Genomic DNA, 13662 nt, shown 5'->3' on the forward strand with positions numbered 1-13662 from the left:
ACACGCCAAGCAATTCAGTACACATGCCCGAACTCTTACGGGAATCGGCAAAAAGCCGCTATTATTGAGCATAATGGGCAGGGGCACTACGAATATAGTGTTGGACAATAAGTTGCGAATGTAGGTCTCACGGGAGGCGTGCCAGAGATAAGTCCCTGCAGTCGCACTATCCTCCGTGGCCTCGATGGCTCACATGGATAGAGCGTCTGTCACGTAAGCAGGAGATCCCGGGATCGAGTACCGGTCGGGGCACGCACTTTCAACTGTACCCGTTGACTTATATCAACGCCTGTATGCAGCTAGTGGTATTGATTTCATTGTAATTTCATTGTAACGAGCTGCATGTCCGGAAGAACAGATACTATCTTCATATATTCCTGATATTAGTAATAACCCGATTTTACAATTTTTTATTAATTCAGTTCCTATATGAGGAAATCTACGGTTTTGAGCACTTTTGTTTTTTGCAAATCGCAGTCCAGTGCATCGCGGACGTTTGTTTGAGCGCGATCGAGAAACGGAATTTTAATATGGTGGTGACCAACACATACGTGCCGACGCAGTGACCTTTCGCTGCGACTGGTGCGAGGTCTTTTACGTGTAAGTGATCCCTGAGCAGTTGTGAGCCACGAACAGTCGCATCTGCAGAGAGTGCCGTGGGACCAGGGGGCCCCTAATGCACTCGCCTCGCCATGCCGCCCAGACTTGCGCAGCTATCGGAACCCGCCTGCGGGTCTGGTCCGTTCCGACACCGCGAGTTCACTGCCAGCCACGCCGCTGTTTGGTGTAGAGTGATAGCACGGGGAGAAGAGGAACCAGACAGTAACACAGCTCTGCCGGCATCAGAGGAGAGCAGAGGGCCATCTGAACTGACACTTGCCAGTTGAGCCATACGGCGCTGAGGGAGAACCTAATCAGATCATCACTTGCGCACTTGCATCACGACAGTGCCATCAAATCTACACTGTTGTGTCACCGCTATACACTGTCTGATCAAAAGTATTTGGACAGCCTGCGTGATGAGGAATTTGCCAACAGACGTCACGAAAATTGACCAGCCCGTATGTAGGGAGGCGGGGAGAATTGTTTCATTAGAGACGCAGTAACAGCAGGATGGGCTCGTTAGAAGAGCTCAGTGACATCGAATGTGGACTAACCATTGGATGTCACTTGATTAACAAACCTGATCTATCACAAATATTTCAATCCTTTTAAAGCCGACCGAGTCAGCTGTTACTGATGCAGCGGTGTAGTGGAATCGCGAAGGAACAACCACGGCTACCGTATGACCAGTCAGATTTCAAGCACTGGTTGACAGGCGCCGCCGAGCATTGTGGTTATAAAAAATTGCAAGAATTCAGTGGAAGGTATCACGTGTAAGATTCAAAGCGCTAACAGCAGTCCGGATAGCATAGTTGCATATCGAGTTAGAAAGGAGATGGTGCAATGCTCGAGTAACTCCTCAAATACCACACATTTCTATAGTCCATGTTACGTCACGCTTAATGTGGTGTAAACAGAGTCCCACCGGACACTGGATGGTTGAAAACGAGTGATTAATCAAGGCCGACGGAAAAATCTGAGTTTGGTAATTACCTGAGTTTGGTAAGTACCTTGAGAACATTAACAGCCATCATGTGCGGATGAAGCGGTATTTTGGTGTGGGGAAGCTTACCGTTGTTTGAAAGCCCCCTCGCCACTTCCCCAATTACACTTACGGAAACGCTAAACGTGGCAGGATATAAACATATTTTACAGCATCGTGTCCTGTGTACAGCAGAGGCCCAGCTTAGGGTTGATGATTATTTGTGTTCTGATCAGCATCAGAGTGCGCCTCATCATGAAGCAGCATATGTGAGATAGCTCTGACCTGAACACCGTGCAACATATTTGGGATGAGCTGGTACATCGACTTCTCTCCAAACTCCAGCGTGAAACATCACTGTCTCCTCTGTTTTCGGCTCCTGAGGAAGAAAGGTTTGCCATTCCTGCGCAAACCTTTAGACATATCTCTTAAAGCGCCCCCAGCCTAGCTTAACCTGTAAAAACAATGGACAGTGGGAACAATTTAATGTCTTTTGGACTTGTTGTTGCTATGTCAGGACTGGTTGAAGACGGCTGTTTACGCCATTCCACTACTACCGTTATTTGCTGCCTGGTGTTTTGTCGGAGTTCAAATGGCTCTGAGCACTATGGGACTCAACTGCTGTGGTCATAAGTCCCCTAGAACTTAGAACTACTTAAACCTAACTAACCTAAGGACAGCACACAACACCCAGCCATCACGAGGCAGAGAAAATCCCTGACCCCGCCGGGAATCGAACCCGGGAACCCGGGCGTGGTTTTGTCGGAGTGCGAGGATTTGATATGTGCTAGGGGTCGTGTCACAATTACTGCAGCTGTCAACGTCGTGGTGTTTACTGAAATGCGTCTCTAACCATCGCATATTTTTGGATTACAGCTAAGTTTACTGATATTCATTTGCATAAAGAAACTGATTAATTCTACTGTCCTGCATGGACCCAGAACCAGGCTGTTGCATGTAACTTGCGAGAAAAGCTCCTTTTCTTTCCTTTTTATAAAAAATGGTGTATCTGTATTCTCCATCCATTACTCTTAGGAGCAAGGAGTCGTTATTAGATAGGATGCCGTCTTTCACTCATGCTGTTCGATCTATGCATCGAAGAAGCAACGAAGAAAATAAAAGGAAGTTTTAAGAGTGGAATAAAAATTCCGGGTAAAGAGATATCAGTGATAAGATTCGCTGATGACATTGTCACCCTCAGTATAAGTGATGAAGAATTATAAGATCTTTTGAATGGAAGTAACAGTCTGTCAGTACAGAACATGGACTAAGAGTGAGCCGAAGAAAGACGAAAGTAATCAGATGTTGCAGAAATGAGAACAGTGAGAAATTTGATATCAGACTGGTGCTCACGAAGTTGACATAATTAGGGAATTCTGCTACCTTGGAAGAAAAATAACCCATGACGGACGGATCAATAAGGACATAGCAGGCAGACTGGCGGAGACGAAGAGGACATTTCTGGCCAAGAGTAATCTACTCGTATCAAAAACACGCCTCAATAAGAGGGAAAAATTTGTGACAATGTACGTTTGGAACAAATTTCTGCGTGGCAGTGAATCATGGATTGTGAGAAACTCGGAGTTCAAGAAAACTGAAGCGTGTGAGATGTAGTGCTACAGAAGAATGTTCAATATCAGGTGAACTGATAACCAATAATCACGTTCTCTACAGAATCGGCAAAGAAAGGAACATATCGAAAACACAGATGACTCTTCATGTGATATTTGGGAATAACCTCCATGGTACTAAATGGATCCGTAGAAGATTAAAACTGTACGGGATGACCGAGACTGGAGTACATCCAAACAATATTGAGGATGCTGAATGCATATGATACTCCGAGATTAAGAGGTTAGCGCAGAAGAGGATCTCGTGGCAAGTGGAGAAAATCAGTCAGTAGACTGATAACTGGAAAAATTCCTCTTGAGAGATTCGGCAATTTCTACTATAGGTCTGCTTCAACAAGACTTGTATTTACGTATTTTAACTGAATATTGTGTCGAGATCAGATATTTTCTACAAAAAAATATATACTATCTTCACGATTTCTTGTTTATTCAGTATCGAATGATGAATACTTTAATGGTTGTAATTCTTTGAACGTTGTTAACCTGTATAATGTCTTATTGGAAAAAAAATTAAAAATTCTGTAGAATCCTTATGCTTTAATGGTTAATGTTTCATCTGCGGTTAAAAGTGGAAGTTGTGACCAGTGAGCTAGAGCTGCTGAGAAATAAAACAAGTAAGGCGTACTTCAATTTTCCTTGGTAAAATCCGCCAGTAGATCCAACGCTCCACTTAATAGTAACTTGTTCGATAAAATTCTTTCCGATGAACCGAAATACGAGAACGGCACTTAGAGCACCTCCTAAACTAGTAAGTCTTTAAGGGAACCAAATAGCGAAGGTCATCACTCTCCCACTCAGCAAGGAATTCACCAACTGGAATGCAGGCAACTGCCGAAAAACCACATCGAGGCTGGCCAACACACCGACAGCTCGTCGTTAATCCAATGGACGGAATCGATCAGGGGCCTCTACATCCCACCCGTCCAGATGTGGTCGTGTTAACACGTTCGTCAGTCCGTGCGGGTCAAAATATAACATATTTCATGCTGAAGTATTATTGTTCTTGCCAACATAGGCCACGAGTAAAATTTGAACCTGATTACATGTGAACTTAGTCGATAAGCTTACATTTCGTATAAATTTTTACTAACTAGGACAGCTATTCATACTGTAGTCAGAGGCCTGAGGGTGATATCGCTGAGTGTCGTCCTTTTGCACCTTTACAGAGGAAGGTTGTAGTCTCCTTTCAGTTGAAATTCGAACACCTGCTTCGCAAAGGAAGACAGTTACGGGGTTTCGAAGGAGTGAACCTTTGATTATAATGCGAAGAGTACTTTTATGTTAATTCGGCTAATAGTTTCTAAGAACAGAAGAGTGTCAACAGCTCTGTAAACATTTTCTCGGATGAAAAACTGATACTTAACTTTTCGATTCTTCTAAGCATTATCTGTAGATCGTTTCTGTACACATTAAAAAAGTCATCCTATATGTAAGGGTACCGACTCCCGGTTTGTTCACTTGTGTGAGGCAGGGAAAAATATTATAATCGTAGGTATCTGGCCAGCGGCTGAAATAGGAGTGAGAAAGGAGAAAGCTCAACTTAATCTGAAGGGTTGGTGAACCGTCTCCATGTCTCTGTAGTCATCTGAAAGGGTGGGTTTACACAGTGGAAATGGGGCGTTTGATAAAATCTCTCTTCAGTTGACATATCCCACCAAGCGTCTCGAATATCACTCGACAGACTGCTTAGTGATACTTTTTCAAATCATCAGACAATACTTTGCACATGAATCATTTATATCTCGAGTGCTGGCCGTATTATTGCACACTTCTACATAGAGTTGGAAGCCCGAAGTGTAATATATATTCTTCAGCGCTCACGTGAGGTACGCTCATTACACACACTGTGAGGCTGACGAGCGAGTTGTGGGAATACGTGCTTCAAAGTAAGTAAGATAGGTGAGATGAAGTGTGTATTCAGCCAAAAGGTGGTAACTTTGAACACACTCCGTAAGCCGATAAGGGCCACTGATAAAATGTACCGAATAACATGTGTGGTCCGCTTCCGCAGCTGTGGTCACCGTAGATGGTTGCCTTGCGGTGGGCCGGGTCGGATTCCCGTTACAGCCAAGGATTTTTCCTTGCTGGGAGGACTTCTACGGGGTGCATTCGGCCTCATGATGACAATGAAGCCGCGCGGGATAGCCGCGCTGTCTCCGGCGCCTTGTCACGGTCCACGCGGCTCCCCCGTCGGAGGTTCGAGTCCACCCTCGGGCATGGATGTGTGTTTTGTCCTTAGCGTAAGTTAGTTTAAGTTACATTATGTAGGGTGTAAGCTCAGGGACCAATGACCTCAGCAGTTTGGTCCCATAACATCATACCACAAATTTCCAGTGACAATTAAGCTGCTGTTTGAGCGAGTATAGTAGCGACTCAGTAATACAGAAAGCCTATAAATCGACCAGGAGAGTGGTGTCATGACCACATGTCCCTCGATACTGCAACCGCATAACGCTGCAAGGCAAAGGATGACATGGCGTCCGGTAGAGAACCTTAAGACCTTCACGACTAGGACAAAGAGTTAGAATAGCAAGTCTAACTAAGAGATGCTGCAGCTGACTGCAAAGTGGGCTACAAGCTAGGCAACCAGTCATCGGGATTCTTCGGACGTTTGATCATCACGCACTCAACTTCTGTTACTGCACCAAAAGACTTGCAGGGGTAAATGACACAAAGTTGTGTTTAGTATTAGATTACTCATCGTCAGTGAATACCACGCCATTTTGAAGTCACCCAGAAGAGCGGAAAACACGAAAGCGAATGAGGCAGTGATACTCAGGGCCAACTTACAGCACAAAGATACGGAGAACCATAAAATACAGTTAATATGACAGTCGTTGCGGAAGCGATGACCACAGTAGAATGCATCTAGATAGTCACTCTGTCCATTCTGTTATCGTTCCATTGGCGACAGGGAGATGTTTTCTTCCAACATGACAAATCCTGTGAACGTACTTCTCGTGCCGCCCAGCATTCTCTCCCAGGTATTCTTGCATATCCTGGGCATAACGATGTGACACTACGACTTAAGTTAGCCTCAACTTTAGTAACAGTCTCCTGGGTTAATGAACCATTTCTCTTACACCCCCCTAATATAGTGGTGGGGGCGGTCCCGCTACAGTAGAGTGAGCAAGGTAAAAGACAAACTGCTTATGCATCAAGAACTTTTAACCCGAAGGAGTACTCGTTATATGAAATTTAACTACTCTCTGGTAAACTCTCGGTGCCGATAATATGGCATCAGGTTAGTTACTGGGTAGTCCGCAGAAGGCAGGGTGAAAGGCCCCACGCGCGACAAGGATTTGGCCTTTCAGTTTCAAGTTTAGAGTTAGAGCATAAAAGGGTCCAAAAATCAAATAGCAGTTGGCCTCAGCGGGATATTTCGGGGAGAAAAATTTGGAAATTTGTGGTAAGCTCGTATGGGACCAAACTGCTGAGGTAATCGGTCCCTAGAGTTACATACTACTTAATACAATTTAAACTAACTTGCGCTAAGGACAACACACACACCTATGCCGGAGGGAGGACTCGAGCATCTGACGGGGAAGTTGCGTGAACCGTGAAAAGGCTGCCCTGACCGAACGGCTACCCCGCTCACCGTTTAGGTGAGAAACAGAGAGAGCGAGGATGACGTCCAGTCACTAAAGAAATCTCATGGTTGTTTCGAGATAAAACAATATCAGGGAGAGTTTGCTGTTAAGAACGAAATATTAGAAGTACAGAGTATCAAGTCATGTTTCCTTAAGGACAATGTCCTCTGCTGCCAGGAACTTATTAGAACTTAGGTACTTGTGCCTCAGGAGTTGATTCACGTGCCGTTTAAATATTTCCATGAGGGCGCAGTGGGCGGAGATTTAAGTGCTTCTAAAGACGAATGAAAATCCGACAACAATTCATTTTGATAGGGATGGACGTCAGTATTAAAAACAGAGTAGGTAATTATAAGGTCGGTGCCATGCCCAAATCCGCCTCAAATACTAAACAGGAATGGTTGACGTCTACACCTGTCGATCCTCCTTTCCAAAACTTATTCATTAATTTTGTGAGGGGCACTGTTAAATAGATATGTGCGTCGATGCATTACCCAGCTGAAATAATTTACCCCACCAATGCAGCGACAAAACAGGATGAAATTCAGAATTTCAAAAAGATTTTTAGCAATTCTGGTAACTTATGAGTGTTAATGCGACATGTTTCATTTCAGGTAGCTCTAATTTTTTTTTTTGCTTAGGCATAAGCATCAGGCATCGAACCACAACCCCTTATTACCGCAACGTATCACATATGGACAGGGTGACCCAGAATTTCAGGGCAGCGCTAATACCCTACCACAGCAAGTATAAGGAAAACTGGGATCGTACGCTCACCTAGTTGATGGTTGTACTTGACATGGCAAAACATGAAAGCCGCCAGGATACACCTGTATAGTGCTGCTGAGGTGTAGGGTCACCGCCGTGCTGAGCAACCTCTGGTCTATTAATAACCTGATGCCAGAAAAAATCAATCCACAGCAACTGGCTCTTCAGTGGAAAAACACGAGAGTGTTTACATAGAACATCAAGTTCGGATCTAGCGCTACAACAGGGACGGCAGCAAAGCTGGTACCACGTAGGCGATAAGGTTTTTGTGAGGAATTTTCAGGAATATAGTAATGAGGTCGATAATGTGCAGATTTAGTGGGCCGTTTGAATTCGGAGACTCACACCGCCAGTGATGGTATTCTTGGTGGACCTATAATAGGGGGACTGCATTATATGCTCGCCTTTTTTCAGATTACGCCAAGTTCGAGACCCGTGGCTTAAGTATTGATCAAGGAACGTTGCCTAGGGATGGGATGGGGGAGAACGTGCGAAACAATGGCACCATCGCTTTATAGCATCACTGAAGCAGAGATATGGTCATATGAGTGCAGCGGATGAACGGAGTTACTTCGGTGTCATTCTCGACTGCGGCGACTGGGAAGCTGTTTGCGAGTCTCCGATGTTGCAGAAGTGTCTGGATGGCACATTGTGATAGCTATTCGTGCTAAGAAACAGTTACTGTTGGGAAGCCAGGTTGTACAGTTGTTGCTCTAAACTGCAGTGTCTGGAGAGTTGTTTACACGAGTCGCCTATGCTTCAAAAGTGTCCTGTACGGTACCAATAGCAATTTCTTCCGAGTGGAAGCAGTCTAACAGACCCACATAACGGCGCGTGTGATCAGCTTCATTGCCCTAGAGCGGCGCATTGAGAGCCTCCGTCCACTGTAACTGATGAGTCCACCATCACGTGATGGATGTAGATAGCTCCAACTTTTTATTTTTTTATTTCTATTTACTTTTGTTATCAGACTTCTGGCTGGTTTGATGCAACCCACCACAAACTCCTCTCCAGTGCCAACCTCTTCATCTTAGAGCAGCACTTGCAACCCAAGTCTTCAATTATTTTCTGGATGTATTCCGGTCTCTGTCTTCCTCTAATACTTTTTACCTTCTACAGCTCCCTCTAGTGCAATGGAAGTTATTCCCTGATGTCTTGACACATGTTCTACCATCCTGTCCGTTCTTCTGGTCAGTGTTTTTCTTATATTCCTCCCGCGCCTATTCTGCAGAGAAACTCCTCACTCCTTACCTTAACAGTCCACCAAATTTTCCACATTCTCCTGTAGCACCACATCTGAAATACTTCGATTGTCTTCTGTTGCGATTTCTCCACCGTCCATTTTCACTACCACACAAGGCTGTGCTCCAAAGGTACATTATCAGAGTTTTTTTCCTCAAATTAAGCCCTATGTTTGATACTAGTATACTTCTCTTGCCCAGTAATGCCCATTTTGCGAGTGCTTTTGGTGTCCTTCTTGCTCTGTCCGTCATGGGTTATTTTACTGCCCAGGTAGCACAACTGATTACCTTCACCTACTTCGCGTCCACCAGTCCTAACGTTTAAGTTTCTCGTTGTTTTCATTTCTGCTACTCCTCATTACTTTCGTCTTTCTTAGCTTTACTCTCAATCTATATTCTGTATTCACTAGACCATTCCATTCAGCAGAGCCATTATTTTTCAATCTCACTGAGGATATCAATGTCGCCGCGCGGGATTAGCCGCGCGGTCTTAGGCGCTGCAGTCATGGCCTGTGCGGCTGGTCCTGGCGGAGGTTCGAGTCCTCCCTCGGGCATGGGTGTGTGTGTTTGTCCTTAGGATAATTTAGGTTAAGTAGTGTGTAAGCTTAGTGACTGATGACCTTAACAGTTAAGTCCCATAAGATTTCACACACATTTTTACATATCAATGTCAGCCGCGAATCGTATCATTGATATCCTTTCACTCTGATTTTAATTCCACTATGGAGCCTTGCTTTTATTTCCGTAATTGTTTCTTCGAAGTATAAATTGGACAGAAGTGGGTAAAAGACTACATTCCTGTAGTACATGCTTTTTAATCCGAGTTCTTCGATCTGGTCTTCCAACCTTATTATATCCTTTTGGCTCTTCAAGGTCGACAGAGCCTATGAAGATGTCCCGATTTCTCTTTAGTCTTGCTCCCATTATCATAACTTCATAACTATCTCTCTGGCACCTTTTACCATCTGTAAAGCCAAGCTGGTCATCATCTAATACATACTTAATTTTCATCTCCATTCTTCTGTATATTATTCTTTTCGGCAGCTTGTGTGCATGACCTGTTAAGCTGCTTGTACGACAAATAACGCACTTACCGGCTCTTCCAGTTTTCGGAATTGTGTGATGATGTTTCTTACGAATGTCCGGTAGTACATTACCAGACTCATTTACTCTACACATCAGCGTGAGTAGTCATTTCTTAGCAACTTCCTCCCAATGATTTTATAAGTTCTGGTGGAATGTTATCTACCCGTTATGCCTTAGTTCATTTTAAGTCCCCAAGAGCTCTCTTAAATTCTGATTCTAATACTGGATGCCCTATCTCTTCAAAATCGACTCCTCTTTATCCTTCTATCAGCAGACAAGTCTTCCCCCTCACAGAGACCTTCAATGTACTCTTTACACCTATCCGCCCCTCCTCTGCATTTGACAGTAGAATTCCCGTTCCACTCTTTTTGCTACCAACATTGCTTTTAATGTCACCGATGGTCGTTTCTATTGAACTACGAATCCATATTTTAAACAAATATCTACTTGGTTAGGAGTACGTAAGCTTAATTCCACAACTTGCTTCAAAGCTTACAGACATATCAATTGTACTACAGATTTTTTAAAATAGTTTTACAAATGCTGTGTGGGCTTTATGACCAAGGAGAATTGTATACCACCATAACGTGTGTATGTCCCACGTTCACAGCAGTCTATAAACTTTTCTTTGATTCTGGTTCTCGTAAGGTGACAATAGTCTACCCACATAACTACCGCCACACCTCAGTGACATTCCCATGAGACGTTTACGATCACGTTGAAGAATCCGCATCCACTTGCATCTCGCCGCGAACAGCATTTTTACGGTAAGTTTTGCTATGTTCGTATAGCGTGGTAATGAAAATAGCGACTCGAAACTGCACCATTAGTGTCGAGGTGGCGGCGATCACTGCCAATTTCTATCCTCAACTCGACGCCTGGGTTTTCACTATAGATTTCAAAGACTTTTTGACTCTGTGTGCGACAAGTAAGTAAAACAGATTGGTTGGACTGAATTGTCTGTGGATCACCTTTAGGCAACCTTATCAGCTATTAAATCTTTTAAAGGTCTTTCAAATTCTGATTACAATACCTGATTCCCGACCTATTCTATATCCACTTCCGTTTCTTCTTCTACCCCATCATCAGACAAGTCTTCGCGCCATAGAGATTTTCTATGTAGTTTTTCCTCCTATCACCTCTCTCCTCCGTGGAATTCCGTTTCACTCTCATATTCCCAACCTGGCTTTTAATTTCACTGAACTTTATTTTGACTTTTTTATAAGCTGAGTCAGTCCTTCTGAGTCATTTCTTCTTCGATTTCTTTACGTTTTTCATGCAGTTGGCCTTAGCTTCTCTGCACCTCCTATTTAGCTCATTCTTAAGTTACTTGTATTTTTGTATTCTTAAAGTTCCCTGGACATTTTTGAACATCCTTCTTTCATCTGTCAACTGAAGTATTTTTTCTGTTAACCACAGTTTCTTCGCAGTTACCTCTTTGTGCCTATGCTCTCTCCTATATCTGTGATTGCTCTGTTTAGAGATGTCCATTCCTCTTCAACCCATTGCCTATTGAGCTATTCCACATCGAAGTTCCCATATCTTTGGAGAACTTCAAACTTATCCCTTCATTCCTTAGTACTTCCATACCCCACTTCTATACAGATTGAGACTTCCTGTCTAGTCTCTTAAACTTCATCCTACTATTCGTCACTACTAAATTGTGATCTGAGTCAATATCTGTTCCTGGGTATGTCTTACAATCCAGTATACCTCCTCCTCTTGCGATTCTTGAACAGAGTATTCGCTATTACTAGCTGAAACTGATGGCAGAAAGTAATTAGTCTTTCTCCTCTCTCATTCCTAGTACAAAACCCATATTGTCCCGTAATCCTTCTTTTACTCCTTCTCCTGCAACTGCTATCCAGTCCCCGCCGCTCCATAACGATGAATATTATAGTGAATTCAAAGGAGCTCCGTATTTTCGTGGCACGTTTTCTATGTCAAGCAACGGAGACATTTAGTAGGTTTATGGAGGACAGTGCCAGTTATGGTTTCTTCCTACGTGGATGCCTGTTTGTTAGACTATAATAGTTACTAGTTACATGTGATTGTATCATGACTATCTTTCAGGAATCTCTCTCTCTCTCTGGCGATTCATTAGTGGCGTCAGATGTCTTGTTTGGGAAATAGTGTTCTGGGTGAGTGTAAACCAGTTATTTTGATTGCTCGTATTGCATGGCGGACGCCCTACACTTAAGTAACGAAATATCATTCTTCATGTGGATAAGGGCAATGGCCGTGGAACCGAAGTCTTGTTAACATGGATAACTGAAAGTAATAGACCACGACTTGCCCAACTCACAAGTACGTGTAGTTTCAGTAACAGGCAGCAACTACGGATTTGTCAGTGATTTGATTAACCTTTTGATATACTGTATTATACTGTTGTACTGTGATAATGTGATTCTTTCATTCCTTTTGGAAGGTTTGAGTACTATTGAAAGGACGATGTAAAGGCAACCGTCGTCATAAATAATATCTTAAGTATATTACGTATACTTGGCTGAATCAAAGAAATTTTCATTTTTTTGTGTTTTTTTAAGGCAAAATTCAGGTAAACTGCTGATTATGAAGACCTGACTTGTTAACGTAATAGGTTACATTTCAACATAGTTCTTGGTCCTTTTAAAAATCAATTTTGGTAAATTTGTTATACTAAAATATCCCGTTAATGCAATAAATCTTTGGTAAATTATGAAGGGGTTATTGTGGTGTAAATTACTGAAAGAAAATTGTACTGTTTTTTTTTTATTTATTGTTGGAAACTTTTTTGTGTGCCTACCCTATTCTTTTCCGTAATCTGCCACGTTCATTAGGGTCTGGTCCCAGTGTCACCACAACAAAGACACCAGTTAATTAAAATGGTATTCATATACCTACGAAACAGTGACATCTAGTACTTAAAATTTTGATGTTAATTTCATTCTGATGTCTGTAGATTTTATGGCCTATATGCAGCTTGACCTAAGAAAAAATTGAAGAGAAGACAGAAGATGGTGGTTTCCATTCGCACAGATCTCTAACATGATGACGACGGAATGTTCTAGACGTCTGAAGGCTTCTTCCTGTTCAACGAGGAGTCTTGTATTAAACACGTGCGCCCTGAGGTCAAAACACGATGGGAACCACTCTGAAAATCGAAGGTATCATCCGCTTTGTGTGTCCCAGCAGGCATAACCTAGCTACTGCCCCTCTCAGCAATTGGTCTGTCTTATTTTCTAGGTCGACAGGTTACTGAAGAGCTGGAATGAGAGTTTCACTCTGCAGCGGAGTGTACGCTGATATGAAACTTCCTGGCAGATTAAAACTGTGTGCCGGGCCGAGACTCGAACTCGGGACCTTTGCCTTTCGCGGGCAAGTGCTCTACCAACTGAGCTACCCAAGCACGACTCACGCCCCGTCCTCACAGCTTTACTTCTGCCAGTACCTCGTCTCCTACGTTTACTGAAGAGCTATAGGCCAAAATTCATAGAACTCTAGAACTTTCAATTTTTCCTTCGAACAACAGTGGCTGCAGTTACATGTTGCGCATGAAAGACGTCAGCGATGATCGATTCGTATCCTCGTACTTGACACTTAACATCTCGCTGCAGCTGTGTTGTTCATCATATTGGTCAGGGACGCGTGATGATGTTCGTTATGAAGCACCAGTGACCTAACGCGGCGAGAGCAACTGTCTCGTGCAGGCGAGTGGTTGCAGCACGTTGGATGCTGCGCATACTACCACTGGCATTGTTTTGCATCAAGAAGGCATCGGG

General features: G+C 43.4%; 1 non-coding gene across 1 annotated transcript; it reads right to left on the reverse strand.

The window, feature by feature from the left end:
• Nucleotides 1-13215: 13215 nt before the first annotated feature.
• Nucleotides 13216-13290, reverse strand: Trnas-cga. Its single transcript has one exon. It is a non-coding gene; the product is annotated as a tRNA-Ser (tRNA).
• Between the last annotated feature and the right edge of the window lie 372 nt (nucleotides 13291-13662).

The sequence above is a fragment of the Schistocerca americana genome, chromosome 2 (genome assembly GCF_021461395.2).
Source record: "Schistocerca americana isolate TAMUIC-IGC-003095 chromosome 2, iqSchAmer2.1, whole genome shotgun sequence".
NCBI lineage: Eukaryota > Metazoa > Arthropoda > Insecta > Orthoptera > Acrididae > Schistocerca > Schistocerca americana.